Source organism: Sorex araneus, chromosome 7 (genome assembly GCF_027595985.1).
Source record: "Sorex araneus isolate mSorAra2 chromosome 7, mSorAra2.pri, whole genome shotgun sequence".
In the NCBI taxonomy this organism is placed as follows: Eukaryota; Metazoa; Chordata; class Mammalia; order Eulipotyphla; family Soricidae; genus Sorex; species Sorex araneus.
This window is the reverse complement of record NC_073308.1, coordinates 62,638,174-62,659,051: the sequence shown is the minus strand read 5'-3', so window position 1 is coordinate 62,659,051 and position 20,878 is coordinate 62,638,174. Positions and strand designations below refer to the sequence as shown.

At 38.0% G+C, this 20,878-nt stretch overlaps 1 non-coding gene and 1 pseudogene across 1 annotated transcript; one reads left to right on the top strand and one right to left on the bottom strand.

The window, feature by feature from the left end:
• The first annotated feature begins 2,101 nt into the window (after nucleotides 1–2,101).
• On the top strand, nucleotides 2,102–2,162 carry LOC129406638 (U6 spliceosomal RNA; annotated as a pseudogene).
• A 17,050-nt stretch (nucleotides 2,163–19,212) lies between these two features.
• LOC129406710 (U1 spliceosomal RNA) lies at nucleotides 19,213–19,376 on the bottom strand. The gene has a single exon (XR_008631183.1). It is a non-coding gene; the product is annotated as a U1 spliceosomal RNA (small nuclear RNA).
• Nucleotides 19,377–20,878: the final 1,502 nt, after the last annotated feature.

The following is a 20,878-nucleotide window of genomic DNA, read 5'->3' as shown; positions in this document are numbered from 1 at the left end:
TTATTTAAATTTATTTATTTTTAACTAGTGAATCACCGTGAGGGTGCAGTTACAGATGTATACACTTTTGTGCTTATGCTTCCTTCATACAAAGTTCGGGAACCCATCCCTTCACCAGTGTCCATTCTCCACCACCAGTAAACCCAGCGTCCCTCCCACCCTCCCCAATCCCATCTCCCCCCACCCCACCCTGCCACTGTGGCAGGGCATTCCCTTCTGTTCTCTCTCTCTAATTAGCTGTTGTGTTTTGCAATAAAGGTGTTGAGCGGCCACTGTGCTTTGTCTCTAACACTTATTCAGCCCGTAATTCCCTTCCCCCACATGGCCTTCGACTGCATTAAAGTTGGTGATCCCTTCTCTGAGTTGCCCTTTCCCCAGAATGTGAGGCCAGCCTCCAAGCCATGGAGTCAACCTCCTGGTACTTATTTCTACAATTCTTGGGTGTTAGTCTCCCACTCTGTTATTCTATATACCATAGATGTGTGCAATCTTTCTATGTCTGTCTCTCTCTTTCTGACTCATTTTACTCAGCATGAAACTTTTCATGCCGATCCACTTAAATACAAAATTCATGACCTCCTTTTTTCTAACAGATGCATAGTATTCCATTGTATAGATGTACCAAAGTTTCCTTAACCAGTCATCCGTTTTAGGGCATTCGAGTTTTTTCCAGATTCTGGCTATTGTAAACAGTGCTGCGATGAACATACATGTGCAGATGTCGTTTTGATTATACTTTTTTGCCTCTCTGGGATATATTCCCAGCAGTGGTATTGCTGGGTCAAATGGGAGCTCAATATCTAATTTTTTGAGAATCATCCATATTGTTTTCCAGAAGGGCTGAACCAGTCGGCATTCCCACCAGCAGTGTAGAAGGGTCCCTTTCTCCCCACATCCTCTCCAACAGCGGTTGCTTTTGTTCTTTTGGATGTGTGCTAGTCTCTGTGGTGTGAGGTGGTATCTCATGGTTGTTTTGATCTGCATCTCTCTGATGATTAGTGATGTAGAGCACTTTTTCATGTGCCTTTTGGCCATTCGTATTTCTTCCTTGGTAAAGTTTCTGTTCATTTCTTCACCCCATTTTTTGATGGGGTTGGATGTTTTCTTCTTGTGGAGTTCAACCAGTGCTTTATATACCATTGATATTAACCCCTTATCTGATGGATATTGTGTAAATATCCTTTCCCATTCTGTGAATAGTCTTTGTATTCTGGTCACTGTATCTTTTGCGGTGCAGAAGCTTTTTAGTTTCATGTAGTCCCATTTTGTTGATCTCTGTTTTTACTAGATTGCTTAGTTCCGTGTCACCTTTGAAGATACCTTTATCTTCAATATCGTGGAGGGTTTTGCCGACCTTGTCTTCAATGTACCTTATGGTTTGTGGTCTAATGTTGAGGTCTTTAATCCATTTTGATCTGACATTTGTTAAAGAGACTTTCCTTGCTCCACTTCACATCTCTTGCTCCCTTATCGAAGATTAGATGATCATGCATTTGGGTTTGTGTGTAGGGATATTCCACCCTGTTCCATTGGTCTACGGCTCTGCTTTTGTTCCAGTACCATGCTGTTTTAATTGTTACTGCTTTGTAGTAAAGTTTGAGGTTGGGGAGGGTGATGCCTCCCATCATCTTTTTCCCAAGAATTGTTTTAGCTATCCTTGGACGTTTGTTGTTCCATATGAATTTTAAGATTGCTTGATCCATTTCTTTGAAGAATGTCATGGGTATCCTTATAGGGATCGCGTTGAATTTATATAATGCTTTGGGGAGTATTGCCATTTTGACAACATTGGTTCTCCCTATACACAAGCAGGGTATATGTTTCCATTTCCTCATGTCTTCTTTGATTTCATGGAGTAGCGTTTTGTAGTTTTCTTTGTAGAGGTCTTTTACTTCCTTGGTTAAGCTGATTCCAAGGTACTTGATTTTCTGGGGCAGGATTGTGAATGGGATTGCTTTTTTCATGACCCTTTCTTCTGCCTCATTGTTTGCATATATGAAGGCCATGGATTTTTGGGTATTGATTTTGTAGCCTGCAACTTGACTGTATAAATCTATTGTTTCTAAGAGTTTCTTAGTAGAGGCTTTAGGCTTCTCATATCATGCTCGCTTCGGCATCACATATACTAAAATTGGAACAATACAGAGAAGATTAGCATGGCCGGCCCATCTGGTTTTTAAGGCATTGGCAAACAAGACAGCGTTCCTGATTCTTGATCGTCGAAGGAGGTCAGAACTGCAGATTTCTTCTCTCACTTGAGTGAAACATGATACTCCAAGCATAGCTCTTTCTATTCCTCTTTGGGATACCCAAATAGCTTTCTCATCCTGTTTTGTAGGGCCCAGATCTCTGAGGTGTATGTTAGTGCAGAAAGAATGTGGAGTCGAAAAGATGTGCCTGGAGCTGGAGGTTCTTTGTCTTTTTTTTTTCTTAAATACAACTTTTACTCTGACCTATTCTTCAAACATACTTTGAGAGTCTAAGCTCCCAGACTTTGCTTCTGGTTGTTCTGTGAGTTTTTTCTGCCCCATTTACCAGGAAGAGAATGATGGTGGGGAAGGGTTTCCTGCCAACCACTGAATCCCAACTCCTAATGTTCTTGGTTCTGAACTTCTTCCAGGCCACAAATTTCTATTCTATTCCAAACCGAAGTCCAGAACTTCTACCAAAGAGAAAAATTAGTTGAGTGGAAATGATCCCTGTTTTTATTTAAGATTTTAATTCCTCTGTTCTTTGTAAGGGTGAATTAACTTGCATGGATTCTTGGTGCCACTAATGTTCATGACACAGCAGCCGGTGCTAGTGCCTTAGAAACATATTAGTAATACATAAAGTGATGAGATTAGTCTAGCAAATGATTTCTGGGGAGCTTATAAACATATAGAAATGCATCAACACCTGTCTTAAACTTTGAAATGATCTGCCTAGTCGGGCTAGGATTTTAAGTTTCTTTGGGTAGAATGTGGCCTTTCCCAAGTTGGTCATATCTTCTGATGAGAGTTTTCAGTGTGTAAGATGCAGAATATGTGCTTTAAATTATCCTTTTCTTTAACACTTGCACTATATCTCAAGATAGGTTCTATAATTATTCCCATTTTGCAGATGTGAAGACAATGGCACACAGTTATAAAGAAAATGGCAGAGACAGGATTCAATTTCATCCAGTCTGGCTCCACAAAATTTGCTCTTACCTACTCTCAAAGAATGGATGATTCTAGAAACTTGGTTTTTCTCACCATATTCTTATAGTTCTTGGAATAGTAGACCTTCTGAAGTGACTCTATGAACTCTGAGAACATGCTAAAGATAAAAGTGGATGTTGGAACCAATAAAATGAATGTAGAGTATCATCCACAGGAGTGAATTTGTTTCTCAGTGAGATATATGTCCTGGGGTCTAGGGAAATGAGTAGGTAGTTATAAAAACCTTGAACAAAAAATTTCCCCATATGTAAATATTGGGGTGTGATCATTTGGAAACAGTATTATAGTCTGACTCATTGGGTGTACTTCTAATGTGGTCATGTGATGAAGATGCTATTAGTTACTGTAAAATTTTATTTGGGTGATAGAAATGTCAGAAGATTTTTAGAAAATAATGGAATGTTTGAATATGAATAAATATGAATGATTGATGAATGATTGATTGATTTTGACTTATTCCCCCCAAATGCTAGGAAAAGTATGATAATTTTTAAATTTTGAAAATGAAACATTATCTTATTTAATCTGCTTTATGTTTTATCGACAAGAAAGCTGGACTTTCCCAAGGTCACAAAATAAGAACAAATCAGGGTTTGAAGTTAAGTTTGTCTGATACAAAAAAAGTTTGTTGTTAATCTTTATGCAGCACTTTGTGTGTGTGTGTGTGTGTGTGTGTCTTTAACTGGTGGGAAAAATAGGAAAAATAAAGAGAATAAAAGGACCACTCTTTATAAAAGCTGAGTGGTGTCACTTCCTTATAAAGTCATTCTGCCAACTAATATTTTTGAGAAAATATGTTCATGAGATAATGTGAAAATGTATAGAATATACAGTGCCAATGATATCCACTTCATGTCTTAGTGGTGGTTGGAAATACCCAACACAGGTTTTACTTATTTATTTATTTATTATATAATGCTGTCTTATAAATATATATCATATATTTATATATATCATGTGCTGGAGCAATAGCACAGCGGGTAGGGCATTTGCCTTGCATGCAGCCAACCCAGGTTCGACTCCTCTGCCCCTCTTGGAGAGCCCGGCAAGCTACCGAGAGTATCCTGCCCGCACGACAGAGCCTGGCAAGCTCCCCGTGGCATATTCAATATGCCAAAAGCAATAACCACAAGTGTCACAATGGAGACATTACTGGTGCCTGCTTGAGCAAATCGATGAGCAATGGGATGACAGTCATACAGTGATACAGTGTTATATATCACAATTGATTTAATTCTATTTAAGAGACTGTTTTCTTTTAAGTTCAACTGAAAGTCCTCCACAGAGCACTCTGAATAAAATCAATGGTAGAAGAAGAGGGAGGAACATCAAAAGGCACCAAAAGATATCTTGGTTACTATGGATATTGAGATGGAAAGAGTGGAGGGGAGTTTATAGGAATGGTGTGACAGAGAAAGTACCCTTATTTTTAGCCCTATTGTGTCTGGCTGTCTGCAAAGTTATTTCCATCAATGAATCACATTTAGAAGACAGATACTAAAATACATTATATCATATGATACCATAAAAAAACAGTTGGGTTACTAGAACCAATGGTCAAAATAATGATTACAGCAGTGGTCAAATTGCTATTTACATAGAAATAAGAGAGTCTTGGGCATCCAGTTGAACCATTACTATAAATACTCTTCCAGTGGTTAGAGAGATGGCTTAGTGTGCCGGGTCCATGCCATTCATACAAGAGACTTGGATTGGATCCCCAGGACTTCGTGTTTCCTTGAGTCCAGCTGGGAATGAGCCACAGGCACCAACTTCCACCAGAAGGAGAACCTGAACAGCACCAGGTGTGGCCTAGAATAAACTCCTACCCTCAGGAAAGAAGGACTTCCTCTGGATTATCATTATGGTCTGATTCAGAGATTTGGCTTTTCCTGTGCCCCAGAGAATAATATAGCTAGTTATAGATCTAGGTGAAGTTGAAATCTAAAATTTTTTCTTGTTAGCTTTGTGCATCCACAAGAAGAATGACACAGCTATGGATTCCCGGATACCTGCCTTGGGAAAGGAGTGACAACTTATTTCTAACTTTCCCCGTACTTGTACCACACCCTTATTTAGTTCAAGAGTGCTTAATCAGGGAAGACCTAAATTGAGAGTCATAAGCCCTGTTATCACTGTGATCAGGAAATGATAAGTACACAAGGAGTGTTCAATAAATCTCAACAGCCGGTCAATAAAAATAGGAGGGTCAGTCATTAAGATGAATCTCCAGTTGAACTTGGGAGAGGAAAAGGTGGTGAAGAACTATGCTGCCCCCAGGAGTCAGCGAAACCTGGTATTCCTTGAAACTCAGGTACCTTTTGTCTCTGAAAAACACCCTCCACGAAACAGAAATGACAAATTGTGGTGAGTTCCCAAAGGAAAGATTAACACAGAGAAAGAGGCTCTGGCCTGGAGGCTAGGACTTATGATTGCTGAGAAAATAATATGAAGGAAGAATGATATGGGAAGGCCTGGGATTTGAAGCTGGAGAATCAGATGGCTCAGATCTTCTCCAAGAATTTGTGTCCACTCTTGACTTCAGTCTTCTTATCTGTAAAAGAAGGAGGATATGATAGGGCAATGCAAGATTCCTTCTGGCTCCCAAGTCTCTGATTCCCAACTAGATACATAAGTGCATTAAAATATTTTAAAATGTATATTTCTCTAATAAACTTTTGACTAATCAAGTGCTCAGAATCTAGAGTCTTATCAGAACTGGCACAAACATGGGCTCATATTCCCAAATACCAGTGAAATGCTAAGTTATTTGACTTATCGCAGCATCTCCTGGTGTGTTGCATACTTATGTCTCAGCAATACAGTATTTTCTGGCATTCTTACTTCTTTATTTCTTTACAAGGACGCTCTTGCAGAGAAGTGCGATTGATTCTATAAGTTGATACAATTTATAAATTAAGAATAGAGCTTCACAGATTGCATGAAAGTTCTAATAACTATTTTCCAAGTTCACCAATCATTTACTTTTTGCCTCACTTGTTTATTCCATGTATGTGCACAAAAGTATCTATTTGTATTTATATACACACATGTTAAATTTATTTATATAAAGAGTTCTAGCTTTTTGAGTATAAGTTTGAAACTCTGTAACCCTTTACTATGAGGGGCATTTGGTTATTTGATTATAGACCAATAATCAAAACCAAAACATTTAGCTCTGCTATATACCATAATCTTATATATAATGCACAGTAGTTTTAGTTAATTATGCCCTTGTTTTTCTTTACAAATATTTTCTTTTACCCAGGAGCCAATACAGAATGACTAATTAATTGCATTTGATTGTAGTATCTTTTTCAACATGGACTGATTCCTCTATCCCCTTTGTCCTTGATCTTAACATCTTTTTGAATACAGGTCAGCTGTGTAGAATGTTGTCCTTCAACTTCAACTTGTCTAATGGTTCCTTAGAGATTCAGCAGATGCATTTTGGGTGGGAGTTAAAGGGAGGCTATAATATTACATTTGTATTGTGTCTTCAGGTGGCATTCCAAATTGAGGACGTGAACTCTACTCACTTGATTAAAATAAAATAGGCTTCATTTCTTTACTATAAGTTTATGACTATTCCCTTTACAATTAATAGTTTTAACTCAATTTATGGGGTTCTAATTTTATATACTTCTGACTGATATTTTTACTCCATATTTTTCACTTTTTGGTATTAAAACAGGGTTATTTCTATTGATCAATTGTCAAGTTTACCTGTTTATTTCACTGATTATTTTTGTCTCTAAAAATTTGATTGTATGAGTACATTATCTAAGATACCATGCATTTTATTCAGCTCTTATAATTAATAGTTTACAAATCTGTACCCAAATTACCCATCTGTTCTCTTATGTTATATATTTGTTCCATGGCACACAGGAAATTTATTGAAAAGTATTGATAGTTACTATTGATAGTTCCAGGACTGCTTGAAAAACGTGATCATATCTGGAGGAGTTAGAAGTCATGTAGAGATCAAAACCAGAGCCTCACATATTCAATGTGACATATTTGGTTTATTTATTTTTTATTTTTCATGTTAGAGTATTAGGGTGGAAATGGAAGCAGAAATTAGGGCATGATACTCTTTTTCTATATTACCATCTTTCTATGACTTCTTTAAAAATTTGGGCATAAAAATCAAGATAGTCCTGGATTACCTCGATTACCTGGTTAACTTTTATTGCTCTAATTCTGCAATAAGCCTTTCCCCCTGGATCTCTGGTTTCCCGTAGTGAAGAAACAATATGATTTACAAGCAAAATATGGAAACTAATGTCTCATTGCTACTATAGGCATTGCACCTATATCTTCGTTCTTAGAGCCGGAGAACTATTTATATATGTATATACTATATGTGTGCACATCTAACTATACATCTTTCTAATTCCCACTTATTCAGTACTCCTAAGTTTATCATTTTTATGATGCTCCATTGAAAGTTTCTTATTTCAGTCTAGCCCCCAGGTCTTATCCCCTTCATATTTACAATTGTTTCTGCAACTATATGAAACTTGAATGTCATTAGTTTTAATATCTTAACTTGTTTGCCAAAGATCATCACAAATAAAAGTTATTTAAGAATTTCTTTGGTTGTTGTTTTGTTTTGTTTGGGGGCTTTACCTGGATGTCAGGGCTTACCCCTCATTCTGTGTTTGAGGATCACTCCTGTTATGCTTGGGGAACCGTATAAGTTGTTGAGATCAGTGTTCAAGGAAAGCGCCTTAGCTGCTGTACTATCACTTGGACACTACTTAAAGAATTTCTAAGCCATCATACTCTTTGGAAGATTACTAACTAAAATTATATTTGTTTGCTATTCTTAGTCTAAATTTTTATACGGTAAAATCAAGAAACACTAAGTATACAGTTCAATGAGTTGCTGTCATGGGGCATCTAGCGTGATTCCCCTCCTGTAAAGTTACTCAGTCCTATCCCAGAAAGCTGCTCTTGCCGATCAGTCCTCACTCTTTCTTCCCAAACAACTACATATTCTATTAGCTTTGTTTATTTTACAGATTTGTTTAATAGGCTATTACAATAGTCTTTTTTGTGTTGGACTTCTCAACACAATTCTGTGAGATTCATATGCTTTGTATGTATCAGTAGCTTATACAGTATTTTTTGCTAAGAAGTATCTCATTGTATGTATATGCACCAAAATTTGCTTATACATTGTCCAATTGATGGAGAAGCTTCCAGTTTTTTTTTCTTCTATTGTGAATAGCACAGTAGGTAGGGCATTTGCCTTGCATACAGCTGACCTGGGTTCGATTCCTCTGTCCCTCTCAAAGAGCCTGGGAAGCTACCAAGAGTATACCACCAATATGGTAGAGCCTGGTAGGCTACGTGTGGTGTATTCAATATTCCAAAAATAGTAGCAATAAGTCTCACAATGGAGACGTTACTGGTGCCCACTCGAGCAAATCGATGAATAATGGGACAACAGTGTAGTGCTACGGTTGTGAATATAGCTGTTTACCATTTCAATACAAATCTTCACATGGGCTTAAGTTTTCATTTTTCTTAGATAGACAGAAGCACGATTGTTGGTGGGTATGTATAGAATCAAAGAGAAACTGATCAAGTTATACAGAGTGCTTGTATCTCAAGTCTGGCTATTCTCATTACTTCAGTTTAAGAACTTTAGTAACTAGTGCAGCTTTGTGACTCCTCCTTAGATGATTATCCTCCACAGGAAAGTTTCTAGTATTTAATTGATTTTCAGCCATTCATTGAGCTCTGAAATCCAGGAAGAGGTGAGCTGTTCGGCTTCTAGCAGAGCATCAACACATTCTCAATGGAAGAGTTCTTGGTATACCCCAACTCCTGATCTACCAGCGCCAATGCATCAACACACAGGGATGCTTTATTTCAACAGCAGTTGATATGACACATGCAAAGGGATGCATGATTCTTCATGCAGGAGCTCCTCTGACTTGGAAGGAAGGAAATTATCATCCACAGGTTCTGGAAGCTCTGATGCTGAAGGGGCGTCTCTTGGTTAACTTGGCTCCTTTCTTCTCCTGGTCTTTTGGCAGAGTCACTGAAGGCTCCAAGTCCGTGTAGCTTTTCCTGAACCTGGCTCTAGTCTTTGTGATGTCCCGACTTCATGAGCTCTGTGCTTAGCTAGGAATTGTCAGAAACAAAATGACTAAGATGTTTGAAGCTCAGCAGCGTCTGAAATACAGTCAAGCATCTCTACCCCAAAATAGTTACAAGTGCTTACACAACTCTGAAGTGTGCTTTCTGCGCTCTTTCTCTAGCTCTGCAGGCAAGGTTGTTGAATTTTATTTCTTCATAGCTCAGACCATCACTTCATCCCTTTTTTAAGTTGCTTTCCCTCCTGTTTTCTTACTAGAATCAAACATATTTTTCTGTCTCATCACCTCAGTTCCTTTGGATTCTTCCTACCCTTCATTTTGAGTTTTACAGGTACTTTTTTTTAAATTGAATCACCATTTGGAAAGTAACTAAGTCCAGGCAAAATTCTGTCAGAAATTGCATCATAGCAAACTCGTACCTCTCTTTAGTGGTCCTTATAAGATGGCAGTCAGCACGTCTTCCCCCTGGAAAGAAAAAGCGGAGAGAGTAAAACCTTTGCCCTCCCGGGGCGGCATGGAGCCGTGGCTTAGTTCATAGTCTAGAGACATTTCTGCAAGAATTTGCTGGTACCAAAAGTAGTTTAGCTGGCCTCATGGTCGTCCAGCAACAGAGAGGCTGCACATGTGCGGCCACTCGGGTTACATCTCAGCGGAAAGTGGGGCCCGTACCCTTTACAGGTACTTTAGGGCCTGTTACGCCTGGCTGTATCCCCTTCAGTGCTGGAGATAGGAAACTTTGGGGCATCGGAATACTGAAGATTATTGTCTTGAAGTGTTGTATCACTGATGATGGCTCTGCATGCTGCTGCTGCTGCTGCTGCTGCTTCTTCCTTTTAAAAATATGTCTGCTGTGAAGAACATTTGTCATGTAAATAGAGTTGTGAGACTTGTCTAAAAAGAGCAGTCATGATGAGTCAGTTCATTTTAGGTAACAAACCAGGGAGGCTCTGAGTTATAGAGACAGAACCAGAGATGGCAGGTTCCAAGATTATATGTCAGGAGCAAAGTCGTGTTGATGGTGAGGGCGGCCAGGCACTTTTCTCTGGGATAACAGGAGCGTGCCAGGAGCCCTGGTTCTCCTCAAAGGGAGAGATTATTGCCATTGCTAATTTGGACTATCACTTCTTTCCACTACCTGGACCAACATTCTCTCAGGAAAATCTGGTGCTTTCAATTGGTTTTTAGCCCCAACCCTAATGGGCTCTCAGGAGAAGAGTAACCCTTTTATCTCTTGTCCAGGTAGCCTGGAAATGTCAGTCCTGCATCTTTGCTTCCTCTGCCTTCCTTGGTAAGCAGCTAACTGACCTTCTCCTTTCTGCCTCCACCTGTGTTTGAAACTACCCAGGCTCTCTATAGAGAGGAGGAGGGTCATACATGATGATGACATTTCTTCTTACGTTTCTTGATATAAATTTGCTTATTAGTTGTTTGATTGTTGTCTGGGCTGGAGTGATATCACAGCGGGTAGGACGTTCACCTTGCACACGGCCGACCCGGGTTTGATTCCTCTGCCCCTCTCGGAGAGCCTGGCAAGCTACCAAAAGTATCCTGCCCACACGGCAGAGTCTGGCAAGCTATCAGTGGCATATCCAATATGCCAAAAACTGTAAGAAGTCTCACAATGGAGGCATTACTGGTGCCCGCTTGAGCAAATTGATGAGCAACAGGATGACAGTGCTACAGTGATTATTGTCTAGCCACTGAAAAACCCAGAGTGTACTGCATGATTTAATTTGTACCATAAGAGTATTAAGTAAAGCGTTCAATTAGCTATGAATAAGATAGAACGTGCACTTTCTCCAAGAGATTATAGGTTGACAAGAGAGTGAGCCCCTCTCCTGCTCCAAAGAAGAAAGAGAGAAAGAAAGAAAGAGAGAGAAAGAAAGAAAGAGAGAGAGAAAGAAAGAAAGAAAGAAAGAAAGAAAGAAAGAAAGAAAGAAAGAAAGAAAGAAAGAAAGAAAGAAAGAAAGAAAGAAAGAAAGAAAGAAAGAAAGAAAGAAAGAAAGAAAGAAAGAAAGAAAGAAAGAAAGAAAGAAAGAGCAGAAATGTGAAATGTTTAACTTCGAGGTAATGAAGGTGATAGTGATAATGAAGGTGATAAAAGATCATTTAGCTGAAGGAAGAGAAAAACTGCATCTTGGTTCATAAATTTTCCAGGTTGGGTAATGGGAGAGTGAAGATAAAAATAAATGGAGACCCCTGGAGAAGTAGATTTGAGGGTGTCATAGATGACATGAGGGTATATTTATTTGGGGATGAGGTAAACTGAGAACATGGGTATGCATGATAGGGTTGGAAATAATCCTTCTACAATGGGCATAGGGTAATTAAGTTTCAAGCAGAGAGCAAGTTAAAAGCATAAGGTCTAAGAACTATGTGGGGAATAATTCCTACCGTTTCCCCTTAGCACTTTCAGTTCTATCTGAGATTGGAAAACTGGCTTTTTGTCATTTAATTCCATTATCTTGTTGATTGTAAAAACTTCACATGTTCTTCTATATTAATTAATATGTTTCAGAAATCAGGCTTCAGTAGTCTTAGGGAGTTCCTTAAAAAAATCTCTTTATTAAAAGGGCTTAAGTAATAAAACAGTCCATAAGGATGAAACATATATTTAGAAAGTAACATAAAATATAAAGAGAGGGGTGGGAGAGGGTAGCTTCTGAAGTTCATTTGAAATGTGAAGAATTCCAGAATACTACCAAGGCCATATTTAAGGCTACTGGCTTAAGTAATCTTGACAATATAGATCAATTAACTTTGCTAAAATGCAGTTTAATTTTTTTTTCAGGCAATTGCTCAGTTTGACTGAATGGATAGGCCACTTTGCTGTCAGTGTGAAAGCAAAATAAAAGAGATTTTAAAAGAAATATGGAAAATTAATAAAGCTCTTAAGAAAATGAATCTTTCTAGACCAGGGTTTAGAAAGTAATAAGGGGAAAAATGTAAAACAAGCAGAGAAGGATTTCTGGCAATGAACAACGTTATATTTGTAAAGGATAGAAGAGATATGTTAGATATGATAAATTTTATTATGGGATGAAATATGTCATCCTAAAATTCTCATAGTTAAGCCCTAATCCCACTCTACTTCGCTATAGATTTTATTTGAATGTAGTGTCTTTAAAGAGTTAAGATTAAATGGCCACTGGTATGGGTTCTAATCTAGAATGACTAGTGTCCCTGTCAGAAGAAATTGGACACAGAAGTGCATGGGTAAACAAGCAGGTGCAGACTCAGAAGAAAACCCATCTCCAAGCCAGGAAGGGATGTCTCTGAAGAAACTAACCCTACCAAAGTCTGTTCTTGAACTTCCAGTCTCTGGATATATGATAAAATAAATTTTTATTTAAGCTTTCCAGTCAGTTAATTTTTACATACCTTGTAAGGAGAGCCTGAGTTAACTGACACAAATTTTAATAGCAAGAAAAATAGTAACCTGAATGAACATATGTATATATTTATTTAGTGTGGTCAGATTGCTGAACACCCCCTGAACAAAACAGTTTGCAGACTCATTCATTGTGACTCCAAGAAGTGTGTTTGGAAGAGTGGATGCAATCTCCTTTTACTTTAACACAATTGATATTCTATAGGGAGGATTTATGATTATATTAATAAATCAGGTTATTACCATCTGATGGAGGTTGGAGAGATTATGGAGAGAGGATCAAACTTTGTGTGTGGCTAGAAAAATCCTCGTCAACTTGGGCAGGGATGGTTAGGGGAAAATGTTTAATAGTCTAGACAAGAAACAGACTCAGTCATCAAATATTTGGCTGCTATATTATAGTTCTTACAAGATAGGATTTGTGTTATTAATATAGATTCCTTACTTATCTGGACAAATGACAAGATATTCACAGAAAATTTTGATTGCATGTATCAAATATGTAGGGCCAAGCAAGAGTTTCCTAAAGGGAACTTTCACTCTGTAATCTAGCTTAGCCTGGTTTGTAGATATTTTAGGTGTGATTATCAAGCAATGAAACACAAAGTGGACCCATCAAGGGTTGAGGCACCATGATGTGAAGCAGGAATAGAAGTGCTGAAGTCAGAATTATGAGGTCATCTTCTAATTTTGCCTACCAAAGGCCAGCTAATTTCTGGGTCCTATTGTTAAGCAATTGCTTCTGCAAGAAAGAATGTAGAGGACTCAGGTAAAAGTTCAGTAGTGAGGTTGAAAATAATTAGGAAATAAGATTTACGAGTAGAGATTAAAATGACTGTGATTATTTACTAATTATGAAAGGTCTGGGTCATTTCCTAGTACTTCTTTAGAGAATAGTTTAGTCAATTCATGATAATCAACTTCTCTCATTACACTGCAGAGGTCAAAACACAAGGAAATGAACCCAACTGCAATGTGTAGGATTTAGATTAAAAATAGGGAAGAATGGACTGAATGGGATACTTTGGAAAGAGATAGAATTTTCTACTTGGGAGATCTTTTTATAAAAAGCACATCTCAAGTGTCAAGGTTAATTAAAAAATTAAATCTTGTTTGAAAAGTAGGGCCAGGTATTGGTAAACTGAAAGGTATAGAGAAACAACAAAAATACTGAAGAAAGCTAATCTTATAACTCTTATCTTGAAAGTAATACTAGTTGTGAAGTAGGATACTGGAAAATCAGTGACAACTTATATGTCTGTTGTGAGTTATCATAATTTTATCTTTCTTCCCCCATTAATCTGGGCAGCATTTTGGACATTTGCCATGCACATTAAAATTCTCCAGTGTTGTGATTTAAATCTCTTAATTATGTAACAAACACCCAAAAATGCTAAATAGAGAGGTTAGGAAATATCTCCTTTAAGGAACATTATTAACAACTGACTCCACTGTTGTTAATATTTATCAATTTGTCAGTTTCTATTCTAAAATAAGTTTTCGGGTCTGAGAGTACAGTTATGTTGCTTGTCTTGTCTTAGACAAAGCTAACCCAGATTCAATCCCCAGAACACCATAAAACGGTCTCCTAAATTTTGCCAGAGGTGATCACTGAGCAGAGACCCAAGTGTAGACCGCAAGTGATGCTGGGCAGGGTCCAAAAACAAAAACCAAAAAAATCATGAACTAATTTTTAATCTATGAGCAACTTCTAGCTGTGCACTAACAGTTCTGGATGCTGTGGAGTGATTATGGAAGCAAAATTGGACATGCTTTCTGGTCTGTAAGAATGTGTAAAGTCCATGTGGAGATTAGACAAATACAAAGGAATAATTAGTGCACTATATCAGAGAGAATTATTGAATACTGTAATAAAGATTTGGAGGATGGACTTTGTTTTGTTTTGAGTGCTTACAGTTTCTTTCTGGCTCTCCACTCAAGGATCACTCTTGGTGGTTCTTGGAGGACCATATGTGGTACTAGGAATCAAACCCAGGTTGGCGAAGTGCAAATCAATTACCCTACCTGTGGTGCTACCTCTCTCTAGTCCTGAGCTGGAATACTTGAATAGTGGGGTTTATAGACTGGAAATGTCTTAGGGGCTTATGTTTTAAAGGGAGAGAGGAAATTAAAGAACAGGAGTATATGAAGGATACTTCTGTTTCATTGTGAGCCAAAAGGTAGAAGTGAGAATATGTATGCTTAAGGTTTTTTTTATTAGTGAATCACCATGAGATAAAGTTATAGACTTACAAGTTTTCATGCTTACGTTTCAGTCATACAATGATCGAGTACCCATTCTTCCACCAGTGCGCATTTTCCACCACCATGGTCCCAACATCCCTCCCACCACTCCCACCGTGTCCCCTTCACCCCACCCCGCCTCTCTGGCAGGGCATTCCCTTTTGCTCTCTCTCTCTTTGGGTGTTGTGGTTAGCTATAGAGGTATTAAGTAGGCATCATATTCAGTCTATAGTCTATTTTTAGCCCATATCTCCCATCCCTAGTGGGCCTGCCTAGCACCCTTTGTTTGGTGATCTCTTCTCTATCAGAGCTGCTTCTTCACCTAGCATGTAAGGCCAGCTTCCAAGCTGTGGAGTAATCCTCCTGGTACTTATCTCTACTATTCTTGGGTATTAGTCTCCCATTCTGTTACTTTATATTCAACAAATGAGTACAGTCTTTCTATGGCTGTCCTTCTCTTTCTGACTCATTTCACTTAACATGATATGTTCCATGTTGATCCACCTATATACAAATTTCATGACTTAATCTTTTCTAACAGCTGCATAGTATTCCATTGTGTAGATGTACAAAAGTTTCTTTAACCAGTCATCTGTTCTCAGGCATTCGGGTTTTTTCCAGATTCTGGCTATTGTGAACAGTGCTGCAATGAACATATAGGTGCAGATGTCACTTTTACTATACTTTTTTTCATCTCTGGGATATATTCCCAGAAGTTGTATTGCTGGGTCAAATGGGACCTCAATTTCTAATTTTTTGAGAAGAAAAAAAATTTGAGAAGCCCTGTTTTCCAAAAGGGCTGAACCAGTTGGCATTGCCACCAGCAGTGTAGAAGGGTCCCTTTCTCCCCACAACCTCTCCAACAGCGGTTGCTATTGTTCTTTTGGATGTGTGCCATTATCTGTGGTGTGAGGTGATATCTCATAGTTGTTTTGATCTACATCTCCCTGATGATTAGTGATGCATTTTTTATGCATTTATTTTTATTAGCATTTTCCATGTGTCTTTTATCCATTCGGATTTCTTCCTTGAGAAAGTTTCTATTCATTTAATCGCCCTATTTTCTGATGGGATTGGATGTTTTCTTCTTGTGGAGTTCAATCAGTGCCTTGTAAATCCTTGATATCAACCCCTTATCAGATTGGTGAATATCCTTTCCATTCTGGAGACTGTCTTTGTATTCTGGTCGCTGTATCTTTTGAGGTACAGAAGCTTCTCAGTTTAAGGTAGTACCATTTGTTTATCTCTGTTTTCACTTGCCTGGTCAGTGGCGAGCCTTCTTTGAAGATACCTGTAGCTTCAATGTTGTGGAGGGTTTTTCCGACCTTGTATTCAATGTACCTTATGGATTCTGTTCTAATTTTGAGACTTTTCTCTACCAAAGACATTACCTACTAATAGCATTTAGGGTGAATTTATAATAGTTCATATGTCACTCAAAGCTCTTATATGAGTTTCTGTTGCTGACACTTATGGCTTTATCTTATACTATTTTTTTTGTTTACCTTTATTATCTTTTCTCTCTACAACCCTGAATCTGTTGTAATTCTGATTAACTTTTGTCTCTTTGTAACTCAGAGAGTTTGAATCTTGGTTGTTTCATGTATAAAATGGAAATAGTCATAGAAGCTCCCATAAAGAGTGGTTATGAAGAATTGATAATTAAGAAGATGCAGATATTAGACTTGAGCCTGGCATTTTGTAAGACTCAATAGAATACATTATGATAATTACAATTACTACTATTATTACTACTGTAGCTACTACGAAGGCTGTAAATCATTAAGTTCAGACATTTCTGGAACCCTTTTCATTTCTGATCTTCCTGAATCCTTGCCATTCAAGGCTGTGACTTGGTTCTTATCTGGCTTAAACACATCATGACACATTCTGTATCTTTCTGGATAGGAATATCTAGAGGGAGTTATGATTTTCTCCATTGATGTATCCACAGTGAGGGCGTGTTGAATGCATTGATTAAATGATTTGAGTTTATGAATTCACTCATTCCATACTTCACCCATTCTTGCTATATTCCTTCAATTAATATTGTTAGGTTATTAATTATTAATAAGTAATATTAGGACCAGAAAAGCCACTGGAACTTATAACAAAGTTGGTTGGGTCAAAATGTTATGATTATTATAATTGGTCTCACTGAAGTATTCTTTAAAAAATAGATTTACATTTTGCTTCAAAATTCAAAGACTGCCCTTGCCATATTATTTTTAATATTTTATATTTCGATGAATAATTTGTAATATAAAATGCATTTCCATAATATAATTAGTTTAAAATACTTTCTATTTTAAAAGTTTTCATCATAAGACTCAGACTTGTGCTGGAGGTTATACAGGTAAAGAAATTGCAATATGACATTTTACATTCACTTCAAGTTTTTTTTAGGTTCTGTACTAGTTTGCCCCTAAAATACTTTCAGTTCTAACCATCTAAATGCCTTCTGACTGATGACTGGATGAAGGAGTGGTACATATACACAATGGAATACTATCCAATTTCAAAAATGTTAAAAATCCCATGATTTACAACTGTATGGAGAGATATAGAGGATACTTAGTGAATTAAGCCAAACTCAAGACATAAACAGTGTATGACTTCATCCATGTGTGATATAAAGAGAAAACAAGTAATTAAACAATAAAATATATACAATAAATTCAAACATTAGATTCTGAGAGCAATTAGTGGTCCCAAAGGAGAAGATGGAAGGCATAAATGCAAGAGTTAATTGGGACAAAGGGGATATTCAAGTAATTTTAAAAAAAATAAAATAGGTGAAAATAGCCTACCTTTGGTTTCTGGATCCTGGGAGGTCGGTCTATACATCACTGTATCACTGTCATCCCATTGTTCATCAATTTACCCGAGTGGGTGCCAGTAACATCTCTATTTGTCCCAGCCCTGAGATTTTAGCAGCCTCTCGTTACTTGTCTTTCCCAACGATTAGAGGCTTCTTTCAGGGTCAGGGGAATGAGACCTGTTATTGTTGATGTTTTTGACATTTTGAATACGCCACAGGGAGCTTGCCAGGCTCTTCTGTGTGGGCAGGATAATCTCGGTGGCTTGCCGGGCTCTCTAAGAAGCATATATATTTATTTCCCTCTATGATGATGTGTCACACAGCCGCAAAGTGCCCATGTGGTGCAGGAATATGTTAACTCACGTGTGAGGCTTGGCCTGAGAGTATGGAAAACAGCCTAGAGCACGGCAGTGGTTGGGTACTGGAGGTCAGCTGCCAGGGCTGGGTCCCTTGGAGAGGGAAGGGCTCTCACCCACTCCCCTCGGGTGCACCCCCAGTGAAAACAGCCTGGTGCTGAGTCCAGTGCCATGGTTATGGGAGTCTCATTTTATGCTCCCTTCCAGGAGAAGCTGCCATGAGTTCTGGAGAGTGGTTGATGAGGAGATTATCTGGATTATCTGGCACCGGCAGGGCAGGAGATGGCTTATGGGTGTGATCCCCGGGTCGCTGGAGACTGGGGAAGCAGGCATAGGCTCTCTGCTCCTGGGTCCCAAATGACTAACTCATTTTCTTAAAATTCTTTAAGATGAAACTTTTTTATTACCAAAGCACAGTATTTCAACAGCAGCAGCCAACACGGGGTTTTAGCAGTTTAACTTTGCCCCCCTAAATAAAGTTTTGTGTAAATCAATGATTTTATTACAAAAACACTGTCCTTGAAAGAAATGAGTGGCAGTCAGGCATCAGTGCAGAACTTGGAATGATTAGGTTAGAAACATGGCACTAACAAAAGTATCACTGTCACTGATCACTGTCATTCCATTGCTCATCGATTTGCTAGAGTGGGCACCAGTAATGTCTCCATTGTGACACTTGTTACTGGTTTTGGCATATCGAATACACCATGGGTAGCTTGCCAGACTCTGCCTGTGGGTGAGATATTCTCGGTAGCTTGCTGGACTCTCCGAGAGGGCGGAGGAACCCATTTCAGGTCAGCCGTGTGCAAGCAGACGCCCTACCCTACCACTGTGCTATCTCTCTTATTCCACTTGCTGTGCTATCTATCTTCTTCCACTTAGGAAGTGGTTACTTTTGTGTCCATTCTTTACACCCTTAAAAAAATGTTTATACGTAAGATAATTAAATTATAATCTAAATTTCCCAAATGCAGACAATTAAAAACCATTTCCCTTTCCATTAAAATTAAAATTACAATCATGAGTTGAGTTGGTCACATGGTTATGCAATCTTTCTCTTTTTCTTTTTTCTTTTTATTTTTAGTGGAAAGCTCTAACACAGTCCCTCACTACCACGAACTATGCAGTCCATTTTCCCACATTTGAGGAAATCACAGGGGTCAGCACATCCTGAGTGCAATGGATAAGCCTCACTCTGGGAAAATCACCTTTGTGATCATGGCATCTCCCCTGCCAGGTAAGTATATGCAATCTTTTTCATTAGCGGAATTGTTTGTTAAATTGTTTTATTTTTATACAGAAAGTTAAATATCTTTAATGACAGGATGACTTGTTATTATTTGAAAATATATAAAATTGTGAACTAAAAATATTTTATTTAAAAATCACTGATAAATCCCTGAAAATTATTCATTCATAATAATCAGTACCAATAACTCATTTTGGGATGGCAATCTAAAGACCTCTAGTGTATTTCATTTTAAAGGCAATTTAGTTCATTGTTACACGTTCTTAATATTTAGAGACAAAAGATAAAGAATATATTTATTTTAGGTAGAGCATTAGAGCATATCATTAGAAAATGGATTCATTAAAAATATCAGATAGAGGGCTGGAGCAATAGCACAGCGGGTAGGGCGTTTGACTTGCATGTGGCCAACCCGGATTCAATTCCTAGCATCCCATATGGTCCCCTGAGCACCGCCAGGAGTAATTCCTGAGTGCATGAGCCAGAGGTAACCCCTGTGCATCGCCGGGTGTTACCAAAAAAGCAATAAATAAATAGATAAATAATATCAGATAGATAGACCTATTTTTATTTGCTTTAATCCCAGGGCCAGTGCTTCTTTTGAGGAAGAGGACATTGTAGGGTGTGATTGCATTACTGAAGTGGCTGGCACACCACACACAGTACTTCAAGCATCTTAATAACCAAGTGGCTTAGTTGCATGGTGGATCAGATCAATTACTTAAAAGTCAACAGTTAGGAATGAAATTATCCACGGAGCATTTAGTGTGCTGCATACTGATATCTATTAATTGGATGTTTAGTGACTGAACTGACCCACCGTTTAGCAACTGTAGTTAATTAACAATGCAAATATAACTGTAAAATGTTCTGGTAAACTGAGAAATTAGATGGACCTCATTGACTTGGCTCAAGAGGATGGTGAAACTAAGATGAAGATACTTATCTGTAAGATTATCAAATTCCCAAGTATCTAGTCTAGCTGTTATCAATGGTCTGAATAAAAGTTTTCCATTCTAATTCTTTTCTATTATTTATAAATATAACATTATATATTCCAGAAATAGGTAAAATGTACTTTTGCCCTTCCCTTATAACATCCTCTCTCTCTGTCTCTCTATCTCTCTGTCTCTGTTTCTGTCTCTCTGTCTCTGTTTCTGTCTCTCTGTCTCTCTCTCTGTTTTCTGTTGCCAAGGTATGCTGGTGGTATGGCATGATAGCCCACAGCCACAGCCTTCAAATTAAACCAATTGAGATTGATGCTACTCTTCCCTACAATGGGAGATAGAGCTTCTATTTTCTAAGGTTATAGAATTAGAAGAGGTAAAAAAATAGGAAAACATGGAGAGTGATACATGGCAAGTTATGAACTAATGTTATAGCGTGTGTCTGAGTGGTAATGGATACAAACAATAGAAGCAGATAATTGTTTTTTTCATCATCATTTGATGGAATGTCTTAACTGTTACTAGTACTCACTGCCTTGAATAGAAAATAA